Genomic DNA, 22,026 nt, shown 5'->3' on the forward strand with positions numbered 1-22,026 from the left:
GCCTTTGCTGAACAAACCGAAGAATGCTTTATGTAGAGAATGTCAACTTGGGAAGATGTCTTTCTCAACATTCAAAGGTAAGTCTTTTTTAGCAAAGAACTTGATCTTGTGCACACTGATCTATGTGGTCTGATGAAAACTAGAAGTATTCAGGGAGATCAGTATTTCATGATTCTTACCGATGTGTGCTCAAGAATGATGTGGGTCACATTCTTCAAAGAAAAATCGGAGGCTTTTGGAATGTTCAAAGCCTTTAGAGCATTGGTGGAAAAGGAAAGAGGTCAAAGGAGAAAATGCTTAAGAACCAATCAAGGAGGTAAATTCACTTCCGATGAATTCAACAAGTACTGTGAAGAGAACGACATCAAGAGGCAATTGTCTGCCCCTAGGACACCACAACAAAATGGCATAGTAGAAAGAAACAACCGGACTATGGTTGAAGCTCGAAGGACTATGCTGATCCAAGGAAATGTTGCTCACACTTTTTGGAGAGAAGTGGTGAGCACTGTAGTCTATACCATGAACCGGCTACTCATCAAGAAAGGTAAAAATAAAACCTTCTATGAGTACTGGACTGGGAAGACTCCCACTGTTAGTTATTTCAAAGTGTTTGGGAGTAAATGCTATATCCATAGAGGTGAGCATCTGAGCAAGTTTGATGCCAAGTGTGATGAAGGAATATTTTTGGGATATTCCACTAAGAGAAAAGCTCTCAAGTGCTACAATAGCAGAACTCAGAAAATTGTTGAGAGAATCAATGTCAGGGTTGATGAATCCCCTGAGGAGCCTAAGGAAACCTACAACAAGCAAGTGGAAGATGAACAAGGTGTAGCTTTCTAGGAACTGGTTAAGAAAGAAACAAGTAAAGACCTCAGTGTTGCCACACTAGTATAAGTTGCAGTTGGTTAAGGAGAAAATGAAGATAATAATGAAGAAGACAAGCAAGCAGAACCTACTACAGTCATCCCTAGATATGTAAGACTACATCATGATCCAAAGAAAATCATAGGAGACAAAGATGCAGGAATACTTACAAGAAGAAGGATGAAAGAAAACTCCAGCATGATCTCTGAATTTGAGCCTAAGACCTCTAGAAAGGCACTTATCGATGAAGACTGGATAAAAGAAATGGAAGAGGAGCTGGACCAGATAGAAAAGAATACAACATGGTCCTTGGTACCCACACCAGAACACAATAATGTAATAGGTACTAAATGGGTCTTCAGGAATAAGCTAAATGAAGAAGGCACAATGGTAAGGAACAAGGAAAGACTTGTATGCAAGGGATATGCTCAGGAAGAAGGAGAAGACTATGGAGAAACCTTTTCCCCAGTGGCTAGACTGAAAGGTGTTCGAATGCTACTTGCATTTGCAACATTTAAGGGATTCAAGGTATACCAGATTGATGTGAAGTCTAAATTCTTGAATGGAATCCTAGAAGAAGAAGTGTATATTGAGCAACCAGATGGGTTTGCTTTGTCAGAAGATAGTAACATGGTATGTAGATTACACAAAGCCCTGTATGGATTGAAACAGGAACCAAGAGCATGGTATGAATGTTTACACTCTCATCTTGTAAAGATAGGATTTCAGAGAACAAGTGAGGACAACAACATCTACCTAAAATCTGAAGGTGATCGGATTTTGATATATGAAGTGTTTGTAGATGACATAATCTTCAGAGGAGATGATAAAATGAGCTTTACATTTGCAGGTGAAATGAAGAAAGAGTTTGAGATGTCTCTAATTAGAGAGATTAAAAATTCATTGGTCTACAGATTCAGTAGATGAAGGAGGGTATCTTCATTACCCAGTCCAAGTATGTCAAAGAGGTATTGAAGATCTTTGGCATGGAGGAGAGCAAACTAGTTGGTACACCGATGGTGACCAGTTGCAAACTAACAAACGAAGATGATTCAACATTAGTAGATGAGAAGGAGTACCGGTCAATGATCGGTAAGATGCACTATGTGGTTCACAATAGACCGGATATTGCTCATGCAGTGGGCATTGTGGCCTATTTTTAGAAAAGTCCAAGAGAGTCCCACTTAGTAGTAGTCAAGAGGATTCTTAGGTATCTAAAAGGGACAATTGTTTATGGATTTTTCTATCCATACAATGCTGACTTTGATCTCAAAGTATTCATTGATGCAGATTGGGCAAGAAATGTGGACTATTGAAAGAGCACAATCGGTGGAGCGTTCTTCCTTGGTGGAAGACTAGTCTCATGGACGAGAAAAAAGTAGAGCTGTATTTCCCATTCTACATCTGAAGAAGAGTATGTGGCAGCTTTTATGAATTGCACTCAAGCAATTTGGATGAATCATGTATTGAATGGCTGCAAGGTGATCATATCTGAACTAGTGAGTATATTTTGTGACAACAAAAGTGCAATAAACATTTACAAGAATTCGATATTGCATGCTAGAACTAAGCACATTGAGCTCAAGTATCATTTCTTGAGAGAAAAGGTTCAGAATAAAGAGGTTGTATTAGAACATGTTTCAAGTAAGGAGCAGCTAGCTGACATATTCCCTAATCCCTTGCCAAAGACTACATTCACCTATTTGAGAGGTGAATTAGGGGTTCTACCCCTTCATGAAGTTAATTAAAGATGTGTGCTCCACATCAATCAGGTACTACATGTAGACACCCAAAATTGTCCAGTCTAATTAAATAAATATTTTATTTATTTAATTATCTAAGCTTAATTCTTCTATTAATTAAATAAATCTTTATTTATTTGATTAATTCAGTTATCCTCTTCTAGCCTTATTTCTCATTTAAATAAATACATTTATTTATTTAAATTATCCTTTTCCTAAATTAAATAAATATCTTATTTATTTAATTGATCCCACTTCTTCTATTAATTAAATAAATCTTTATTTATTTAATTAAATCATTAACCTTTTCTACCCATGACACATGTCATTCATCTCTTAATTCATACACTACCTACCTCTTTCATTATTTTATTATTTCTTTTACCTACCCTCTAATCATAGCCGACCTCCTTTTACACCTCTTAATCTTATCCCTCCATTTCTTATTGTGTCTTCTATATAAGGAGATGCTTCCCTCATTATCAAACCCTAATCAATCATTCTAATCAATCATTCTAACTACTTGGTCAATTGACTACTCGGCATATGTGATCCTACTTGCAACCACATTCCGTTCTTTGTTGAGCTCTTGTGCACATAAAATCTGAGAGCAAATATATCAAGCAAGATCAATGGAGATAGGAAGAATGGAGATCCAAACCCTATTGGACATGTGATGGTATAATCTTTGTGATTTTGTTTGATTTGCATTGTCTTAGGTAATCTTCATATGTTATGGTGGATCTTTGTTGTTGTTAGGCTAGGGTTTTGTGGTTGAATTCATTTAGCCTTTCAATATCATTATTAGTTGTATCCATTTTCACCATATACATTTTGGCATGCCCAGTGGGACTCTTGTCCCTTTTGCATTTAACATCCTTGTTGCAGATTTTGTGTTTTGAAGCTGCAGATCTGACATTTTCGGCAGCATTTTAATATTTTTGTGTCTACGCACTTTAGGATCACGTTTTTTATTTTCTGGCACATCTGTGACATCTGGAATCGCGTCTGTGTTACTGGCAGTATTTTGTTTTGTAGGTTCCGGGGAATCGCTTTTGTGTTATTAAGTCACGTCTGCGGTGTTTTTAGCCGCGTCTATGACCAAAAGTCGCGTCTGTGTTCTGTAGCGGCGTCTGTGCCTCACAGAACTGCGTCTGTGTCACGAAGGCGCATCTGTGTTGATGGTAATCGTGTCTATGTTCACCAGTTTCAAATTTTGGGTTTATTGATTCAATTCTGGATTTTGCATTTAGGGTTTCAGATATAGTTTATTTTGAACTAACATTTTCAGATCTAGCTAACGAAATTGGTGCAGCTTGTCTTGAAAGCAAAATCGTTTGGTTGAAGGCCCCTATTTTCACAAAGTCTTTTGGATTTAAAATTTACCTAACTTGTGTGCTTGCAGGAAGGGGTGATTATTTGAAACAAATCCAAACTACTAACAACTTTTTGGATTTTTATTGTGTGCCTTGTTTTCATAGACTAGCAAACACTTCAATTGGTGCACTAAAAATGAATCATTGTCTTTTGTGTCTTGAGCAGTAGGCTCTTTTTGTTTAATATTTAGAGGGCCTGTCTTCCCATGTGGTCATTAGGACTACTAGTGAGAAGAGAATGACCCAAGTGGTAGCGAGGAAAACCCACCTCTTTTGAACCACTATAAACAAATGTATTCATGGTGAAAACTATGGATAACGTGTGCTGATTAGTTCATACCGACACTATGTCTCCCCATAAACCCATTTGATCAAATTTATTTGATCATTTATAGGGCATAACCCCTACCGGTTGGGAGCCTTCTGTATTTACAGAGCTGAAAGTGCCGCATGTATGGCCACACAAGCGGATGCCCTTACTAGCACCTTTTTGTTTTAGAAGCCCAAATCCTTCTAGTTGTTGGGGCAGGAGGTCGGACCTCTGGTAGCGGCCCACACACATACGGTTCTTAGTAGAGATACAAAGTTCACCATGGGGAGTTTTCATGGGGACTGATGCTTGGCTGACCCGAGAAGTGAGTGCCAAGGGTGGAGCCAGTGAGGTCAAGCATCTAAGTATCTTCTTTGAATAGCGTAGCCTTGGGGGTAAAACCCCATGTGGGATCAACAACTATTGTCTTGGCCAGCCATAAGAATTGTGCTTGACTTATTTTAAACATTCAAAACATTCAAGACCAAACAGCAAAACATTGTGTCTTTTGTGTCTTCAAGTGTATGCAAAACATTTTTTTTTTACATCAAACAACACACTTTTCTTGGAGTCATTTGGAGTCTAGACACTTGCATATATTGAGTCCTCATCAACACTGTGTCCTCTTGTCATGAAAAACAGTCAAACAGTCAGATTTGGTCATAACAAAACGACTTCACAGATTGAAAAAAATTGCACAAATTTTGCAGAGGTGCGTCTGTGTCTGACATAATAGCGTCTGTGTTGTATAACCACGTCTGTGAAGGGTAGAAACGCGTCTGTGTTCATAGAATCAACATTACACTTTGCAAAAAATCGCAGAAGCACGTTTGTGTTCAGAATTGAAAAACTGTTACAGTTCAGCAAACAAACACAGTTAGTTTCAAAATTCTTGAGTTTCCTAGGTCATTTCTCCAGGGTTTCATTTAGCATTCAACCTATCTTTGGGTCTCACATAGTCCATCATTGCTTTACACCTTACATTACATTCACATTTGTCTAAACTTGAGTCAAAAGGTCACTTGCTTGTCCTCACTATACTTTGTCAACACACTACATACAACAACATTTTGCTAAGTGGTCCCTCATCAAGGTCTATCACCTTTGGGTCTCATTTGGTCTTACTTAGAGTCAAGGTCAACTTACCTCATCAAGAGAAACTATCCTCTCTTTGGAAGCCACACCTACTCTACTACATACATACTTGGTCTTACACTTTGGACATTGCAAGTATACCTCAGATTCATTTACATTCCATCCAACTCTTGGTCTTCCATACTTTTTCCATTTTCATCTAGTCTCACACATCTTGGTCAAGACCTAGTTTATGGTTGAAACTCGTTCACAAAAATCTAGGAGAGAAACTAAAGAGGCTCAAAAGTCTGCAAACATGAGTTCTTATGAGTATGATAATGATATCTTTTTCAATTCCGATCATACTACATTACCTGACATGGATGCCTATAGAAACATTCCAAACGTTGAGAACATGGACACTACAAACAACATAGACCTTTGCAACAAACTCACTCCAACATGAATCAAAGGAGGCCTAATAGTGGAGGCAATAGAGGACCACATATGGTACCTGAATCACCATCATCTTTATTTCAAAAACCAAAGCTTCCACAGACACATGGTCAAGCATATGATACTCACCTTCGCAGACCATTATGGAAGTCTTATGCAGACAGATATGCTCAATCACATACCAATGCTAAGGATCAACCACCAAAGAAATTGGATATTCAAAGGCATGCTCAAAATTTGGACACAAGGAAACCTCGTGTCAAATTTGGGGGCAACACATTAGAACATGACATGCCTGTAGAGTATGGTATACATGGACAAAATAGATATGGCGTTCCTCAACATGAATCTATACCAAGTGGTCCATATATGCAGCATCACTATAGACCTCCTCCATATGAATATGTGTATGATCAATATCATCCATATATGCAACATGCTCCTCCTCCAATTGGTGCCTCAAGCATGGGGTATGGTCCAAGAAGTCGATCTCCACCTAAGAGCAATTTGGAGCAACAAATCAGGGACTTACAAAAGAAAATGGAGGACATAAATACACTGAAGCCAACATACACAATGAGAGACATATGTCCTTATCCATTTGACAAAAGCATTCCAATGCCTCCTTTTCCTACACACTTTGTGATGCTTAAATTTGATAAGTATAGAGAAAAAGGGGATCCTAAGGCACACATAAGGCAGTTTTTCACAGCTTGCATTGAGGTAGCAACAGAAGAGACATATTTGATGAGATTATTCCCACAAAGCCTAGGTGATCAAGCTATGGAATGGTTCTCCCAACTCCCACCTGGTATTAAGTCATGGGAAGATCTAGTAGAGGCATTTATCCAACATTTCTCCTACAACATAGAGACAGACATATCAGTCACTACTTTGTACAATAATAAGCAAAAAGAGGGAGAGTCTTTTGCATCATTTTTACAAAGATGGAGAAATCTAGACAGTAGATGCTCTTGTGAAATTCCACAAAAACAAATGGTAGAGATGTTCACCCAGAATGTTAACAAAGACATTGGCAATGATCTAAGAAAAGCTTGTTTGTCCACCTTCAAGGACATCATTGAAAAAGGCTTAGCAACAGAGAAGGTTCTAATTGAGCAAGGCATCATTAAGATATTCAAAGAAAACAAAAATGACTTTAAAGGAAAAGACAAGCCAAGATTTTGGAATAAAAACAAGAACATAGTCAATGATGGTGTTGTTGATGCCAACACAGTGCGACCCAAATTCATCTTTTCAGGATCAAGTTCTACAAACAATCAAGTGAATACTCAAACAACTTCTAGATCATGAAGGAAGTACACTCCATTGGGAGAACCACTTGAGTCAGTTTTCAAGAAGCTAGTGGCAAACAATGTAATCACAGTTCTGGATTTTCCTCCATATGAACCAAAGGTCAAGCCAAATTGGTAGAATGATGATGAGTATTGTGAATTTCATAAGAGAAAGGGTCATAAGATAGGAAATTTCCATCGACTAAAGAACATCATACAAGATCTCATTGATAGGGGTGATATTGAAATTGAAGGACACTCATCCAATCAAGAACATGAGATGTTTAAGGAACCATTCCCAAAGCATGACAAGGGAAAAGCTAAAGCCACAAATGATCAAACCAACTATACCAAAGAATCCTACAACTATGATTCAACCATCAATCACATTTCAATGGACAATTACGTCTCTACCATTATCATCAAGGACAAAATGTCTGAGAATTCTACCCAGAGACCCAAGATTGTCCTAAAAGGCATTGGATCTTCTTTTGAACCTACCTCTAAATGCAATGTTACAACTCATCAAGCTAAATTCACTTTGCAAGGTGCTCCAACTAAAAACACCACTTCTTCATCAACCAAACTTGAGTATGACTTTGTAGAACAGTTAGGGAAGACACCCGCGCTCATCTACATCCTTGAGCTATTACGCATATCCCCCACTCATAGAACCATTCTTGATAAAATCTTGAGAGATACTGTCGTTCCTACTGATCTGAACGTGGACTAGTTTCAAGCCATGGTGGGATACTTTTCCGTTCCACATTCCCTTACTTTCACAGAAGTCGATGACGCCTCCGTAAGTCAGCCACATAATGCACCGCTACACGTTGAAACCTTCATACACAAACATCGAATAAAATGAGTCCTGATAGATGGAGGAATAGGTCTAAACATTTGCACATTGAGCACTATTATACAATTGGGATATTCTGATAAAGCTATGAATTCTACAAATCAAATCACCATTAAGGCATATGATGACGAAGAGCATTCATCCAAGGGCACAGTCACCTTACCTCTTAGAGTTGGGCCAATTACAAAGGATGTGGTTTGCCAAGTCTTGGATTTAGATCTCACTTATAACATATTAGTAGGACACCCTTGGATTCATGAAATGAGAGCAGTCCCATCCACATATCACCAATGCATTAAGTTTCCTCATAATGGAGTGGAAGTAACAGTTAACGGTGATCCTAATCCATTCGTATACTACAATAACCTGAGATCAAAGACTGAGACCATCATTCCCAGTAATCGTGAAGTTGTTCCTTCCTCAGCATACATTGATCCTGAGTCATTAAAACCTTCGACATCAAAACAAGGTGAGCTTAAAGGCAAGTTTCAAGACAAGGGCACGGGGGAATACACTTTAAATCAGACCATGTACTTATGAAAAGTCATGAGTTCCCCAAAAGAATATGGAAGACCACATCCTAACAAGAAAGTATCCATCATGATACTCAAATGGGACCCTACTACCTTTCAAAGATGGGGCGAACTGGAAGAGGAAGACTTATACAAAATGCTTTACAAAGACATTGAAGATGACACACAAGATCACATCAGTCTACCATCTGAGAAATATGGCAAAGGCTTCAAAATTCTACAAAAATTCAGGTATGATGGAAAAAGCCCTCTTGGGTTACGAAAGCAAGGCATCATTGAACCTTTACAACTTGAATTGACTTTCAAAAAGGAACGCTTGAAAGGACTTGGTTTCTTAACTTCCAAGGTCCACACCCAAAGGACAGAAGAAGCCTTACAAATCAAAGCTGCCAAAATTCAACAAGAGGATCACTATTCCACAGATTCTAATGAATGGGAATGGGGTTCCGACAAGTCTTCCAGTGACTATGAGCTCACCGAGATATTCAAAGAGCTAGATGAACCAACAAAAGAAGAGGAATTTTATAACAAGTTCAGAGTTGGTCAAGAAACAACCCATGAGGATTCCACACAGTCCTTGTCTCAAGGTTCTAGGTTGAAATCACATAGGATGAGTACACCTGTCCCAGAATGCACTACTAGTGATGATAATTTGGATTTGTTCGCGATCGAGACTGATGAGAAGAGTGCCATCGATGACCTTGATAATTACCTTGACATACCCGAATATAACTGCATCCTCATTCTTAGCTCGGCTAACTGCGAAGACATTAACGGCCTTCCCCTTGTTCACCACCAACTCATTGACTGGGATCATGAAGGACCTACACAGTTTGACATATTCCAAAATGATGAAGCTTTTATTGACTATCTGGGCATATGAGATGATCTTCCTCCTGGGGACCATAAAGTAGGATACACTATAGAACTCAACAGCATGGCATATTTTGGTGAGGGTGTCGGACCTTCCAGTCACAAAAATGTGAAAATAAGAACAAATCAAGGGTCTTATGGTGAAAACCACACTGTGGCGCTGTCTAACCCCAAAAAAGTAAAAAGAAAGGACGTATCTGAGGGTGAAAACCTCTCTGAGGCACCCGAAGATGGAAGGTGTTGGGTCTCAAATCAACAGATTGGATGGGTTCTAAGGCAATGCCAACTCCTATGATTAAACCCTCCTATTGACTTGGCCAACTTATAGAGTGAACCTATTAGTTACTAACTCTCTCTCTTTAGGCTCTGCAGGACCTAGGCGGGTATACCTATTCACTGAATGTCTCCAATAAACAGTGCTTTTTATAGCAGATATGTTATCCTATTCTGATATCCCCTGATCTTGAAATGGCATGAGTTCCTTGAATGGAGATATTGCAGACGAGTTCAAGATTGTTATTTTGTTTTGTGTTTCTTAATTACTCCTGTAGCTGTCAAAATAACTAATTGTGAAAATAAACGATAAGTATGACTTGAGATTTAGGCCAGTGCCTTCTTTATTGCATGGGTTACAGAGTCATTACAATTTTCTTCAGGGCTTATAGTGCGAATCTGTGAGACAGTTTTTTAACTCATCCCTTATGAACCTGTCAGTTACTATTTCTTTCAAAACCAAATGAATGCTTATATTATGTGCTGATTGAATGAATTTAACCCTACCCTTAAGGGACCAGTCAATTAAGCTTTGCAGGGAACAATTACAATCCGCAAGCAAAACTTTTGTTACAACATTATAACATAAAGCATAGATTTGATCTTAAGAATATGAATAACCCTATCTTTATCAGATAATATCACAGACGATTGCCAAAAGAAAATGAAATAATCCACAACACATATGCAGGGAAACAATTGATCAAAATTTGTATTCCATTGAAGTTCGTACACGAAGACTTACAGGCTGTTGTTCTTTTGCTCATAATCCTATCTAATTCTATCTCCTCTACATTACAAAAAATATTCTCATATATATATGAGGACGCAAGCTTTTCATGAAGAGACACGACTTTTCAAAATATTAGTCGTCAACTCGAGTGTTTCTAAACTTAAGCAAAAAGAGATTCAAAAGTCCCAAATGATGAATGTAATCATCGTCTTTGAATGTTCTGATTCGAAGCGTTTGCCTTTTTAATTCATCCCCTAGCGTCAGGTACTTGAATATCATCTGGTTGACGGTGGGGGCCATATCCTTACTCCGATCAATTTCTGACAAGGCCCAATCCTTGACGCTGACAAGCTCCTTTCGCAAATCCTCCAAGGTTATTACTTCTCCTTCCTTGTAGATGGAAGGCATTCCAACGGGTCTTTCATCATCTAATTCTTTTAGATCTCTTCTCAGCATATCTTCGAGTTTGACATGATTATCCATATACGCGTTACCCTCAGCCTTTTCTTCTGGCGTCATGGAATCGTTATTGCTTAGCACCCCCTGCAATCGTGCTCTTAACCGCTCATGCTCTGTTAGCACTTTTATGGTTCCATGGTAAACTATCCAATATGGTTCAACCTGTAAGAGCATGGTGTTAAACCGATGTCCTATGATGTCATTGACCAGTTTGTCCATTTTTTGCTGGATATTGTCTGCGCGTTTATTGGCCTTCTCTGCCTGATATTTCCAGTACAGGGCATCAGAGACGTCATCCAAGCTGCGTCCTGCAGGGTATGAGGTGTATTCGCTGATAGGAGTCCCCGTTTCTAATTGCAATACCTTTGCCTGCAGCTTCTGGTTTTCCTCCTTGGATTTTTCATATAATCCCTTGTATGTAATGTTTTCTCTGACCAGAAACTCTGTCTGGTCCAAGTTTAATCTTGCAACATCCAGGTTGAGCTTCGCAGTGACCCTGGGATCGGTCTTTCCAACCTGATGAACCATGAGGTGCCCAAAGGTTTCTTCTATATCCACAATGATTGGCCTCTTCCCTTTTGGATATAGTGCCCACTGTAGGAGAGCCTTTTTGTCTAGATCATATCCAGAGCCTAGGAACAGCTTATCTACCTCCTGGGGCAATACCTGCTGATTCAAATCTTGCTTCTTCAAAAAACCATCAAATAAGAGTGCTGAATTGATATCCCAACCAGAGAAGATGATCACACCGGCCTCTTTTAATAATTTCCTCCCTTTTTCAGGAGTCATATCTTTCATGAGGACATCAATTTCATCATGTAATCTCTTCATCTGTTCTTCCTCTGGTTTTCCAGCCATGCTTCGTTTGACATGAGCCCCTTTGTATTGATATAGAAATGAGAGGAATTCCCTAGAGGAGGCGAATCCATCATCAGCAATAAAGTCCTCATGCTCAGTCATTCTTATGTCAACAACATCTTTGATGTTGATTTCTCCTGTGTCCATGTTCATTTCTGTTTCGAAACCAGGAGGATAATCCTCTCGAGGAGAATCAGGTGGGATACTACTGGCGGTTGATTTTGGTGACATGTGAGCTAGGGGCTGACTGTCTCTTTCAGTATTAATGAAGCGAAGGAATTGTGAAGGAACTCTGTGCATAATTTCAGCTTCATGTTGAAGTAGCTTTTTAGCTACCTCCAGAGGATCTTGGATATTTCCAATTAGGTCTCCGTCTATCATTCCCCTTGCCCTTTTCCATTTGTAGGCCTCCCAGACTAATTCACTCTTTCCTTTCAAAACTTTGGCCTCCTCTCGCTCAAGGTTCTTAATTAGGTCGTCTGGCATTTTGGCCATATGTATCCCAGCTTTAAGTTTCTGTGAGGCTCTGGCAGTTTTTATATATCCTTCGGGATCAAAATTCTCCCTAGGCTCACCCAGAGTCATGCCATAGTAATTTAATTTATTCTGTAATAAATGATAACTCTTTGAACTTTTGATAATGAAATCAGAGAAAACTAATAGACCTGGAACAATAGATTGTTTACCAAAATCAGTTAAATGTTTAGCACTGGCAATAGACAATTGCCTTATAATCTCCAAGCTAGCCACTCTGTCTGGCACCGTAATTGGAAGCATGTGTGGTTGCCCTTCATATCCAAATACCCTTATCTCCGTGTGATTATCATGGCAATACCAATCACCCCAATTGTGTTCAATCTGTGATTCTGGAGAGAAATCCTTTGGCCTGAGGAACTTCTTAATTTCAGAGGACAAAGTATAATCCCTGCGTTGTCCAAAAGCTGCACTGAGAGGTTTCACAAAGTATTCTTGAAAATGCCAATATTGGTTGTTTATAAACCTCTGGTCCCATGCTGATACCCACAACTGAACCGGCTTCTTTAGACCATTCTTATCATAAGACCTGATGCTGAACTCATCTGGCCAGAAGTTAATTTCTTGTCCACAATAAAGAAGAATATGCATTAACATGGAGTATAATGAAAAGTGAACATTCACAAGGTCTCCTTTCATCTTTTCCAGCCCATGATTCAAGGTGTCCGCAACATAAGTAGCAAAATCAAATGACCTAGGGTCTTTTGATTGAATATCAGCACACAAAACCATAATCCCAACATCCATGAGTGGATGAGCCTCTATGCCTAGTACTTGGGCTGCAGTGTAATATGTATATTTGAAATATGGATGGAAGTGGTTGACATCAAATGGCACCTTGTCACTTTTGCCAAACTGAACAAATGACCCACCCACTTTTGGCCTATGAACAGGTAGCCTCCAAGTCCTGTAGATATTTTCCAAACTAAAGAATTCCTGTGAGAGTTTCTTCATATCAATGCTTTCCTCGATTTCCCAGTCTAGATCAAAAACCATATCAATAGTCTGCTTGTTGATTACTACTAATGTATTCCCTCTGTAATCACATATGGTTTTAGTTCTCGGGTTGTAGCAATTTACCAGAGCTTTCATTAATTCTACGTCTACAAATACATTTGGAACTGCTAACTTGCCTAAGTTCCTCTTCCACAGATTACTAATGGGTTCGGGTGCATCCCTTCTTTTGTAACCAAACAAAAATAACTCATGCCCTCGTATCTCAGTCCAGATGTCTCCTAGATTTTCAAATTTGTCCTCTAATCCTTCTTCTTCACTTTTAATCTTTTTGGACCTTACACTAGACGATGGACACTGGTCTAATAAGTCCTGAGTCAAAGCTCTCCCTTCTTTCTTCTGTCTCTTGGGCTTCTCTTCAGGGTTTAACTCTTTTCCTTTCCTACTCTTTTTAGAAGAAGAAGACGAAGGTTCCATAGTTACAGCAAATAAGAGAGACAATACTTACTTGGTAAAATGCTCAACTCTTCTGGTTATCGTTTGCAAATCTCTGCAAGTTCTTCACAGCTTTCAATCTCTTAGCATCGGTCTGATTCTTACGAAAATTCACTCAGCTTAACTGTAATTGAATGGGCAACTTGCGTATAGTTAATGTTCTGCATCTGTAACGGCTACTCAAGTGTTTTAAATTTAATTGCAGATGTGACACTTTTCAACTGGGCCTTTAATTCCTTCGCGGGAAGTACAGTCCGCTCAAAGTGCGCGCGTTTCAAATTATCGATGAAACCCTTGCCTTCGGCTGAGTGTTTGAATCTTCCATCGAAAGCTCATTTTCTTCGATAATACTGTTTCGGTGAAAAACTTATGTCGAGAGGCCGCTTTCAAGACTCATCGAAATTACTTTTTCATCGATAGTCTCCCTTTTCGACAAGTTGCTCGCGAGTTTCATCGATGCCATACTTTCGATGAGTTTCTTTCTTCGATGAAGGCTTATGAGTGTTCATCGATATCTCCTTTTTCATCGATATCCTTTTATTTCGATGAAACATCTTCTCTTTTGTTCGACGCCACGTTTATCGATGAAACTTGCATTTCGATGAATGTCTCTTGAGTTTCCTCGGTAACGACATTTCTTCGAAATCACCTTTTGCCTTTTCGCCTTTTCGATGAAACATGGTGTATCAATGAGCGGTTTCTTGCGTTCATCGAAGGTAACTTCTTGCCGAAACACCTTTGCTTAGAGCTTTATATGCCCTGTGTCGATGAAAACGCTCTTTCGATGAAACCTCTCCTGCAGTGCTCGACACAGCTTACTGGCCGAAATATCCATTAGTCTTGATGCTTATGGAAACATATAGTATTATTTTTAATTTTTATTATATTTTTTCTTTTTTTTTTTTTTTTTTAAAATAGTATTCAACAGCGGCTCTGACTGAGGATGAAGGCATTCTGAACTATGCCTTCAAGAATCCAGAATCTCTGGTTTCGCAGATATAATGGTATTTACAATGGAAACGGATCCTACCCTACTGTACAGGTGATGCGGAGTGCTTCAGGAGAAGAAGTTCTTTAAGAACTGCCCATGTACTGGCAATTCTTGGACCTCCCCTGTCGCGTTTTGGAGCAAATAAGAATCCTCCCCCCCTTTGTCTATGATCACATATGGGCCGATCCATAAGGCTTCAAATTTACCATGCTTACCTTTGTCTTGACTCCTGGCATTCCACATTAAAACCCAGTCTCCTACACAAAATTTCCTGTTAGATGTCCTCTTGTCATACAACCTCTTCATTTGATTTTGAATCCTGATATTTTGCCTTTGAGCTTCTGCCCTGACCTCATCAAGTTCTACTAGCTGCATTATTCTTTCTTGTGATGGATCTTCAACATCTATTTCTTCTTGAATCATAAATCTATGTACAGGTAGAAGATTATCCAAAGGTAATCTGGCCCTTTTGCCATAAACCAATTCAAATGGAGATTTTCCTGTGGATCTTTTCACGGTTATCCTGTCTGCCCATAATGCAAGATTCAACTTTGAGTCCCATGCTTTTTTGTTCTGCCCCAACATCTTTTTAATGATCTTCAGAATGTTCTTGTTGCTTGATTCAGCTTGCCCATTCCCCTGGGGGTGATAAGGAGAAGAATGTGATATCTTAATGCCATATTCATCACAAAAATTGTTGAATTCCTCTGATCTAAAAGACATGCCATTATCTGAGATGATTCTTGCAGGAACACCAAACCTAGTAATAATGTTCTCCATTAAGAATTTTATCACCACCTTGCTAGTGGCCTGTTTGGTAGGTATTGCCTCCACCCATTTGGTAAAATAATCTGTAGCAACCAATATCCATCTGTGTCCTCCACTGGATTTTTCTGATATTTCTCCTATAAAGTCAATTCCCCACTGTTGGAATGGTTCCTCAGTCAACATTGGTCTCAACGGGAGTGATCCTTGATACTTTGTTTTGCTTGAGAACTTTTGACAAGCCTCGCATTTTCTGACATATCTATAGGAATCATTGAAGACACATGGCCAATAATATCCGGCTCTCAATATTTTATGTGCTGTAGTCTTAGCTGAGAAATGGCCACCACAAACCCCATCATGCATTTCATGAAGAACCTTGCTTGCCTGGTAGTTGTCTAGACACAATAGCAATATCCCATCTCTATTTTTCCAGTATAAGTCCCCATTTACAATCACATACCTTGCTGATTTTAACTTCAAAGCTTTCTTCTGACTATCGGTCATAGCATCTGGACACTTTAAGTGCTTAAGGTAATACATGATATCAGTGTACCATGATGTTTTCTCAATACTGAAATTAGCTTCTTCCCATCCAACCTGATTCACATCAGACTCTTCAATTTCAGTTCCTGTCATGAGTTTGGCCAGTCCTTGTCCTTTGATAACCTGTGAAATCTTAAGCTCAATGTTAAATTCTTGTATCTGATTGATCCATTTGCATCTTTTGCCCGTGACCTCAGTTTGTCTGAAGATATCTTTTACTGCTGCATTGGGAATATAAGCAATAACTTCGGCCCCTACTAGGTATGGCCTGAATTGTTTTACTGCTTTGACCAGAGCATAGGCCTGTTTTTCATTTATCTCATATTTTACTTCTGAAGGGCTTAAAGACTTGCTAAAGTATGCAATGGGCTGCTCATATCCCTCTGAATTTTTCTGTAACAACACTGCTGCTATAGTATGACAAGAGGCAAATGAAAATATCATAAATGGTTTGCCAAAATCTGGGGAAATTAGTACTGGTGCCTCAGAAATTGCTCTTTTAATAGCCACAAAGGAATCAATTGCATCTTCAGTCCAGTCAATTTTTGCCTCTTTCTTCAACATCCTTACTATAGGTTTCACTATGTCTGCGAAATTCAAAATGAACCTTCTCACAAAATTAATTTGTCCCAAAAATGACTGAATGGCTTTGATAGTTCGGGGGATGGGAACCTCATTAATAGCTGCTACCCTTTCAGGGTCAATTCTCACCCCCTCCTTGGATACTATGTGTCCAAGTAGTTTTCCCTCTTCAACACCAAAGTGACATTTCTTGGGATTCAAGGAAATTCCATATTCTAAGGCTCTTTTAAATATCTTCTCAAGGTGTTCACAGTGATCATCAGCTTTCTTCGAGTACGCAGTCAGATCATCTTGGTATACTACCATGATTATGTCAATCAATTCTGCAAAAGCCACATCCATTGCCCTTTGAAAAGTAGCTCCAGCATTGGTCAATCCAAATGGCATTCGTGCATAGACATAAGTGCCCCACGGAGTTGTGAAGGCTGTTTTATATTTTTCAGTTTCTCTAACTTTCACCTGATTGTAACCCGAAAATCCATCCATCATGGACAGCAACTCACACCCTGTTACCTTCTGTAGCATATTATCCATGTTTGGCAATGGATAGTTATCCTTTAAAGACGATATGTTTAAATTCCTAAAATCTACACATAATCTAATATCCCCATTTTTCTTCCTGACTGGTACCAAGTTAGAAACCCAAGTGGAATATCTGCATGGTTCTATTATTCCTGCATCTTTCATCTTTATAATTTCTTCTCTCATTTTTGGTAGCAATGTAGGATTAATTGGTCTCTGTTTTTGCCTAAAAGGCTTAGCTTCTGGCTTAAGTGGTATCTCATGTTGAAAGAGATCTTCCCTGTAAGCTTTGAGATCCTCATAAGACCACGCAAACACATGTCTATATCTTTTTAACAAGGCTACCAGTTGTTGCCTCATAGTAGGAGTCAATTTTTTCCCAATAAAAACATTCTTGGGGGCTTCTTCATTTCCTAGATTGATTTGTTCAACATCACTTTCTTTAACAGCTGACCCTTTGGTCTCAATTACGTCTTGAGCATTAAAAGTTCTTTCTAATGCTACCAGGCCTCTTGGTAATTTATTTGACTTTAGTTGTATAATTTCATGTCCAAATAAGGTTTCCTTACCCTCAGTTTGTTCCACAAAGTCATTAAAATTTATAGCTTGAGCCTGATAATGATCAGCACACTGTAAGAAGTTCAGCAGATCTGCATCATCTTGAAACACTTGCCAATTATACAAGTTGTCAGGAACAGATGGTCTTACTTTCATCTCCACTTCAGATATCCCAGTTAGCGTTATATCATTACCTTTTAGTGCAATATTTGCTAGAAAATCTGCCATGATGTTCTTTGATCTATCTATCCAGGTTATCTGAAAAGCATCAAAAAGCTCCATGGTATCCCATACAGCATTCCTGTATTGTTTCAGTCTTAAATGCTTTGAGGCATATCTCTCCTTTACTTGTGAGACTATTAGTTCTGAATCACCAAAGACACTTATCAACTTGATTCCATGTTTGACTGCTATGTTAAGACCAGTGAGTAGGGCTTCATATTCAGCAATGTTGTTTGTACATTCAAACAACAACTTGAAAGAATATTTGTAAGTTTCTCCTGTAGGTGAAATAAAAAGGATTCCAGCCCCACTCCCTTCTTTGCTACAAGACCCATCAAAGAACATCTTCCATATCTGACCATCATTTTCAGTTAGACATGACTCAATGGGGATCCACTCTTTAAATTTTGGTTTTGTCAACTGTACCTGGAAGTTGTCCATATCAGTTTGTAAAAAACATACTTGGTTCACTGCTCCTTCCATGTCTTCTATGATATATGTGGACTGAGGCTCCCTGTCAATTTTTATTTCCTGTCCATTTATTGGAATCGTAGCATAAGACAAATCCAACTGCACATATCCACCAATCATATTCGACCATTGTCTAGACAACAACATTCCATAGTTTGGTGGAACATCTACCACCGTGATATCTGTTTTATATGATGCTTTTGGACAGGCTGCTAATCTGAACTCTACATTCTTCATGATACCAACCACTGGGACTGATCTATTGTCCATGGCATAGCATTTCCCAAAGGTAGTATCAACTTCCAATCCTAATTCTTTCATCACCCCAACAGGCATGACGTTTATGGCTGCTCCTGAATCAATCATACAATTTTTTAACCTTTTGTTGTTTATCACCAAAGTGAGGTAAAATGGGTCTACTTGTGTTGGATTTTTAGTTATAGTGGACCCTAAGTATATAACTGGAGCCATTTGTTCATTACTGCCACCTGTTGGGACTTCTCGTCTCTTTTCATTAACCTTCCCTTCTTGGACACCTGAAATCATTTCCAAAGTTTTTTCCCTATATTCAGGAAACCTCATGATTTCCATAATGGGACAGAAACTTTTAATTGTGTTAGTGCAGCTGAGATATCAAACGAGGTAGATTGCTGTGATGAAAGAGTTTTTACCATTTCTTTCTTTTGAACATCAGGACCCTGATTATCATCTTGCTTAGTCTTAGTTGCCTTATTCATTCGCTTAAGTGCTTCATTGTTTTCTTTCATGAAAAGACTAGCAGGTTTACCTTGTTCTGGATTCACCATCCTGTTTCTTAAGTCATAAGTCCTTTTTGCTTGTGCAACAGCATAAGCTGTAATTTTTCTTTTCTCTTCTTCAGTAGGGACTCTGAGTTTGACACTTTCATTTTTGCTGGTGGTCACAGGTAAAACAGAGCACTGATCAATATTTATAGAGTCCGACCTTCCTTCCTGACTAAATGACATCATATTAATAGTTGAATCATCCACATGATCCTCATAGCCATCCTCCTCCTCTTGCAACCCTTTTGCTACTGTACACAAAGAGGAAGCGTGTGGCATATTGCAAGCATAGCACCACATGTCATCGTCTTGAGTATAATTTACTGCTCTTTTTAAAGGATCTGGAATTTGTTGATTGTCTCTGTGGTTCCTTTCTACCGGTTTTCCATCCTTCCATGTAGTGTTATAAGGCATGTCATGTAGTCTAGGTCTCTCAGGACGGTAGTATTGCTGCTTCTCTATTTTGTTTACTCTAACAGATAAATCTTTCAGGGCATTTAAAACTTTGTCAAGCTTATCTTCATCCCTATTGGCCTTGGGTGCTTTAGGATTGTACAATCTTGCATCCTCTCTTTTTCCAATCTTACCAGCAGCCTTTCTATTGTTCTCGATAACAATGGCATCTTTCATAACATCTCGGAGATCTCTTGGGTTTCTGGTTCTCAACTCATAGTTTGTTTTGCTGTCATAAGCATTGATATAGTACAGAATGCTCACTTCAGGTACTGGTTTCATCCTATTAGGGATTTTGTTCAAAACCCTATTGAATCTTTTGTTAAAGTCAATTACTGATTCATTTTGCTCTTTCTTAATGCTGATGATTTCATGTAATGCAAACTCAGGACTATTATGGTCTCCATATTGTTCCAGGAACATTTCTTTGAATTCTGCAAGATTTCTAATGGATGCATCAGGCAACGTTCTAAACCAGTCTCTCGCATCTTCTATTAATGACTGCATAAACAACCTGATCTTGACATCCTCATATGGCAAACCAAAATCCTCAATTACTGCATCAAATGCCTTGCAATGAGCCTCACCTGAAACTGCATTACTTCCTGTGAACTTTGGTATTGCTGTCCTGATTTCATTTGGGATGGGATATGGATACACCATCATTCTTGAAAAATCAAACTGCCTCATTTGTTCCATATTTATTAGTCCATGCCCTCCATGAGGGTTCACAAAGTTCTGGTTCATATTACCATACAAGGGCATTTGGTTTTGATAAGGAGGAGGGTATTGATTCTGGTGTTGATACTGAAACTGATTAGGGGGTGGATGTTGGTTATAAAATTGACCAGGAGGTGGATACTGATTGTGAGGGATAAAGCCTGTATGTGAGTTTTGCTGGACTGGTGGTGCACCTGATTGCACATGATCATCCCTCTTGTTACCAAACAGAGGGTTCTCATAAGCTTTGAAATCATTACTCTCTGTTCTACCCACTCCCTGAGCATATGTTTTCTTGTAGTTGTTCACATCTTTATTAAAGTCATCCTCACCAACATTTATGCCCAACTTGGCACACAGTTCCAGACATTCCTGAGTCCTTCCTGAATCTCTCATTTCAGCAGCTGCCTCCATCATTTGTCTGGTTAAATCTGTAAATCTATCTGCAGGATCTGCCATACCTGATCCTGATGGAGGTGGTGTATATTGCCTGGACCGTGCTTCATGACTTTCAAAACCAGGGGGAATTTGGCATCGCCCCTTTTGAGCTTTATATGCCGCAACCAAATCTTCGTTCATCGGGCTTGAAGTTGTTGTTCTATCTTGTTCCTTTAAGGGCGAGTGTTGGCTACTTTCATGTTTATGCTGGTTGTATCTTTCTCTCATGGAATCACTCATGGGTTCTTTATTTTTGTTCCTTCGTTGAGGGAAATCTAATTGGGATAAAGATTGTCCTTTCGCAACCGATCTTGTCCCGTGCATTGAAATTCTTATTTCAGAGTCGCCACCTCTTGTCTAGAGGACATGAATTGTTTTTATTTCTTCTGAGCTCTTTCCCACAGCAGAGTTTCTATAATTTTCCCCAGCAGAGTCGCCAATCTATTGGGTCTCAAATCAACAGATTGGATGGGTTCTAAGGCAATGCCAACTCCTATGATTAAACCCTCCTATTGACTTGGCCAACTTATAGAGTGAACCTATTAGTTACTAACTCTCTCTCTTTAGGCTCTGCAGGACCTAGGCGGGTATACCTATCCACTGAATGTCTCCAATAAACAGTGCTTTTTATAGCAGATATGTTATCCTATTCTGATATCCCCTGATCTTGAAATGGCATGAGTTCCTTGAATGGAGATATTGCAGACGAGTTCAAGATTGTTATTTTGTTTTGTGTTTCTTAATTACTCCTGTAGCTGTCAAAATAACTAATTGTGAAAATAAACGATAAGTATGACTTGAGATTTAGGCCAGTGCCTTCTTTATTGCATGGGTTACAAAGTCATTACAATTTTCTTCAGGGCTTATAGTGCGAATCTGTGAGACAGTTTTTTAACTCATCCCTTATGAACCTGTCAGTTACTATTTCTTTCAAAACCAAATGAATGCTTATATTATGTGCTGATTGAATGAATTTAACCCTACCCTTAAGGGACCAGTCAATTAAGCTTTGCAGGGAACAATTACAATCCGCAAGCAAAACTTTTGTTACAACATTATAACATAAAGCATAGATTTGATCTTAAGAATATGAATAACCCTATCTTTATCAGATAATATCACAGACGATTGCCAAAAGAAAATGAAATAATCCACAACACATATGCAGGGAAACAATTGATCAAAATTTGTATTCCATTGAAGTTCGTACACGAAGACTTACAGGCTGTTGTTCTTTTGCTCATAATCCTATCTAATTCTATCTCCT

This window comes from Cryptomeria japonica, chromosome 5, assembly GCF_030272615.1.
Source record: "Cryptomeria japonica chromosome 5, Sugi_1.0, whole genome shotgun sequence".
Taxonomy (NCBI): Eukaryota; Viridiplantae; Streptophyta; class Pinopsida; order Cupressales; family Cupressaceae; genus Cryptomeria; species Cryptomeria japonica.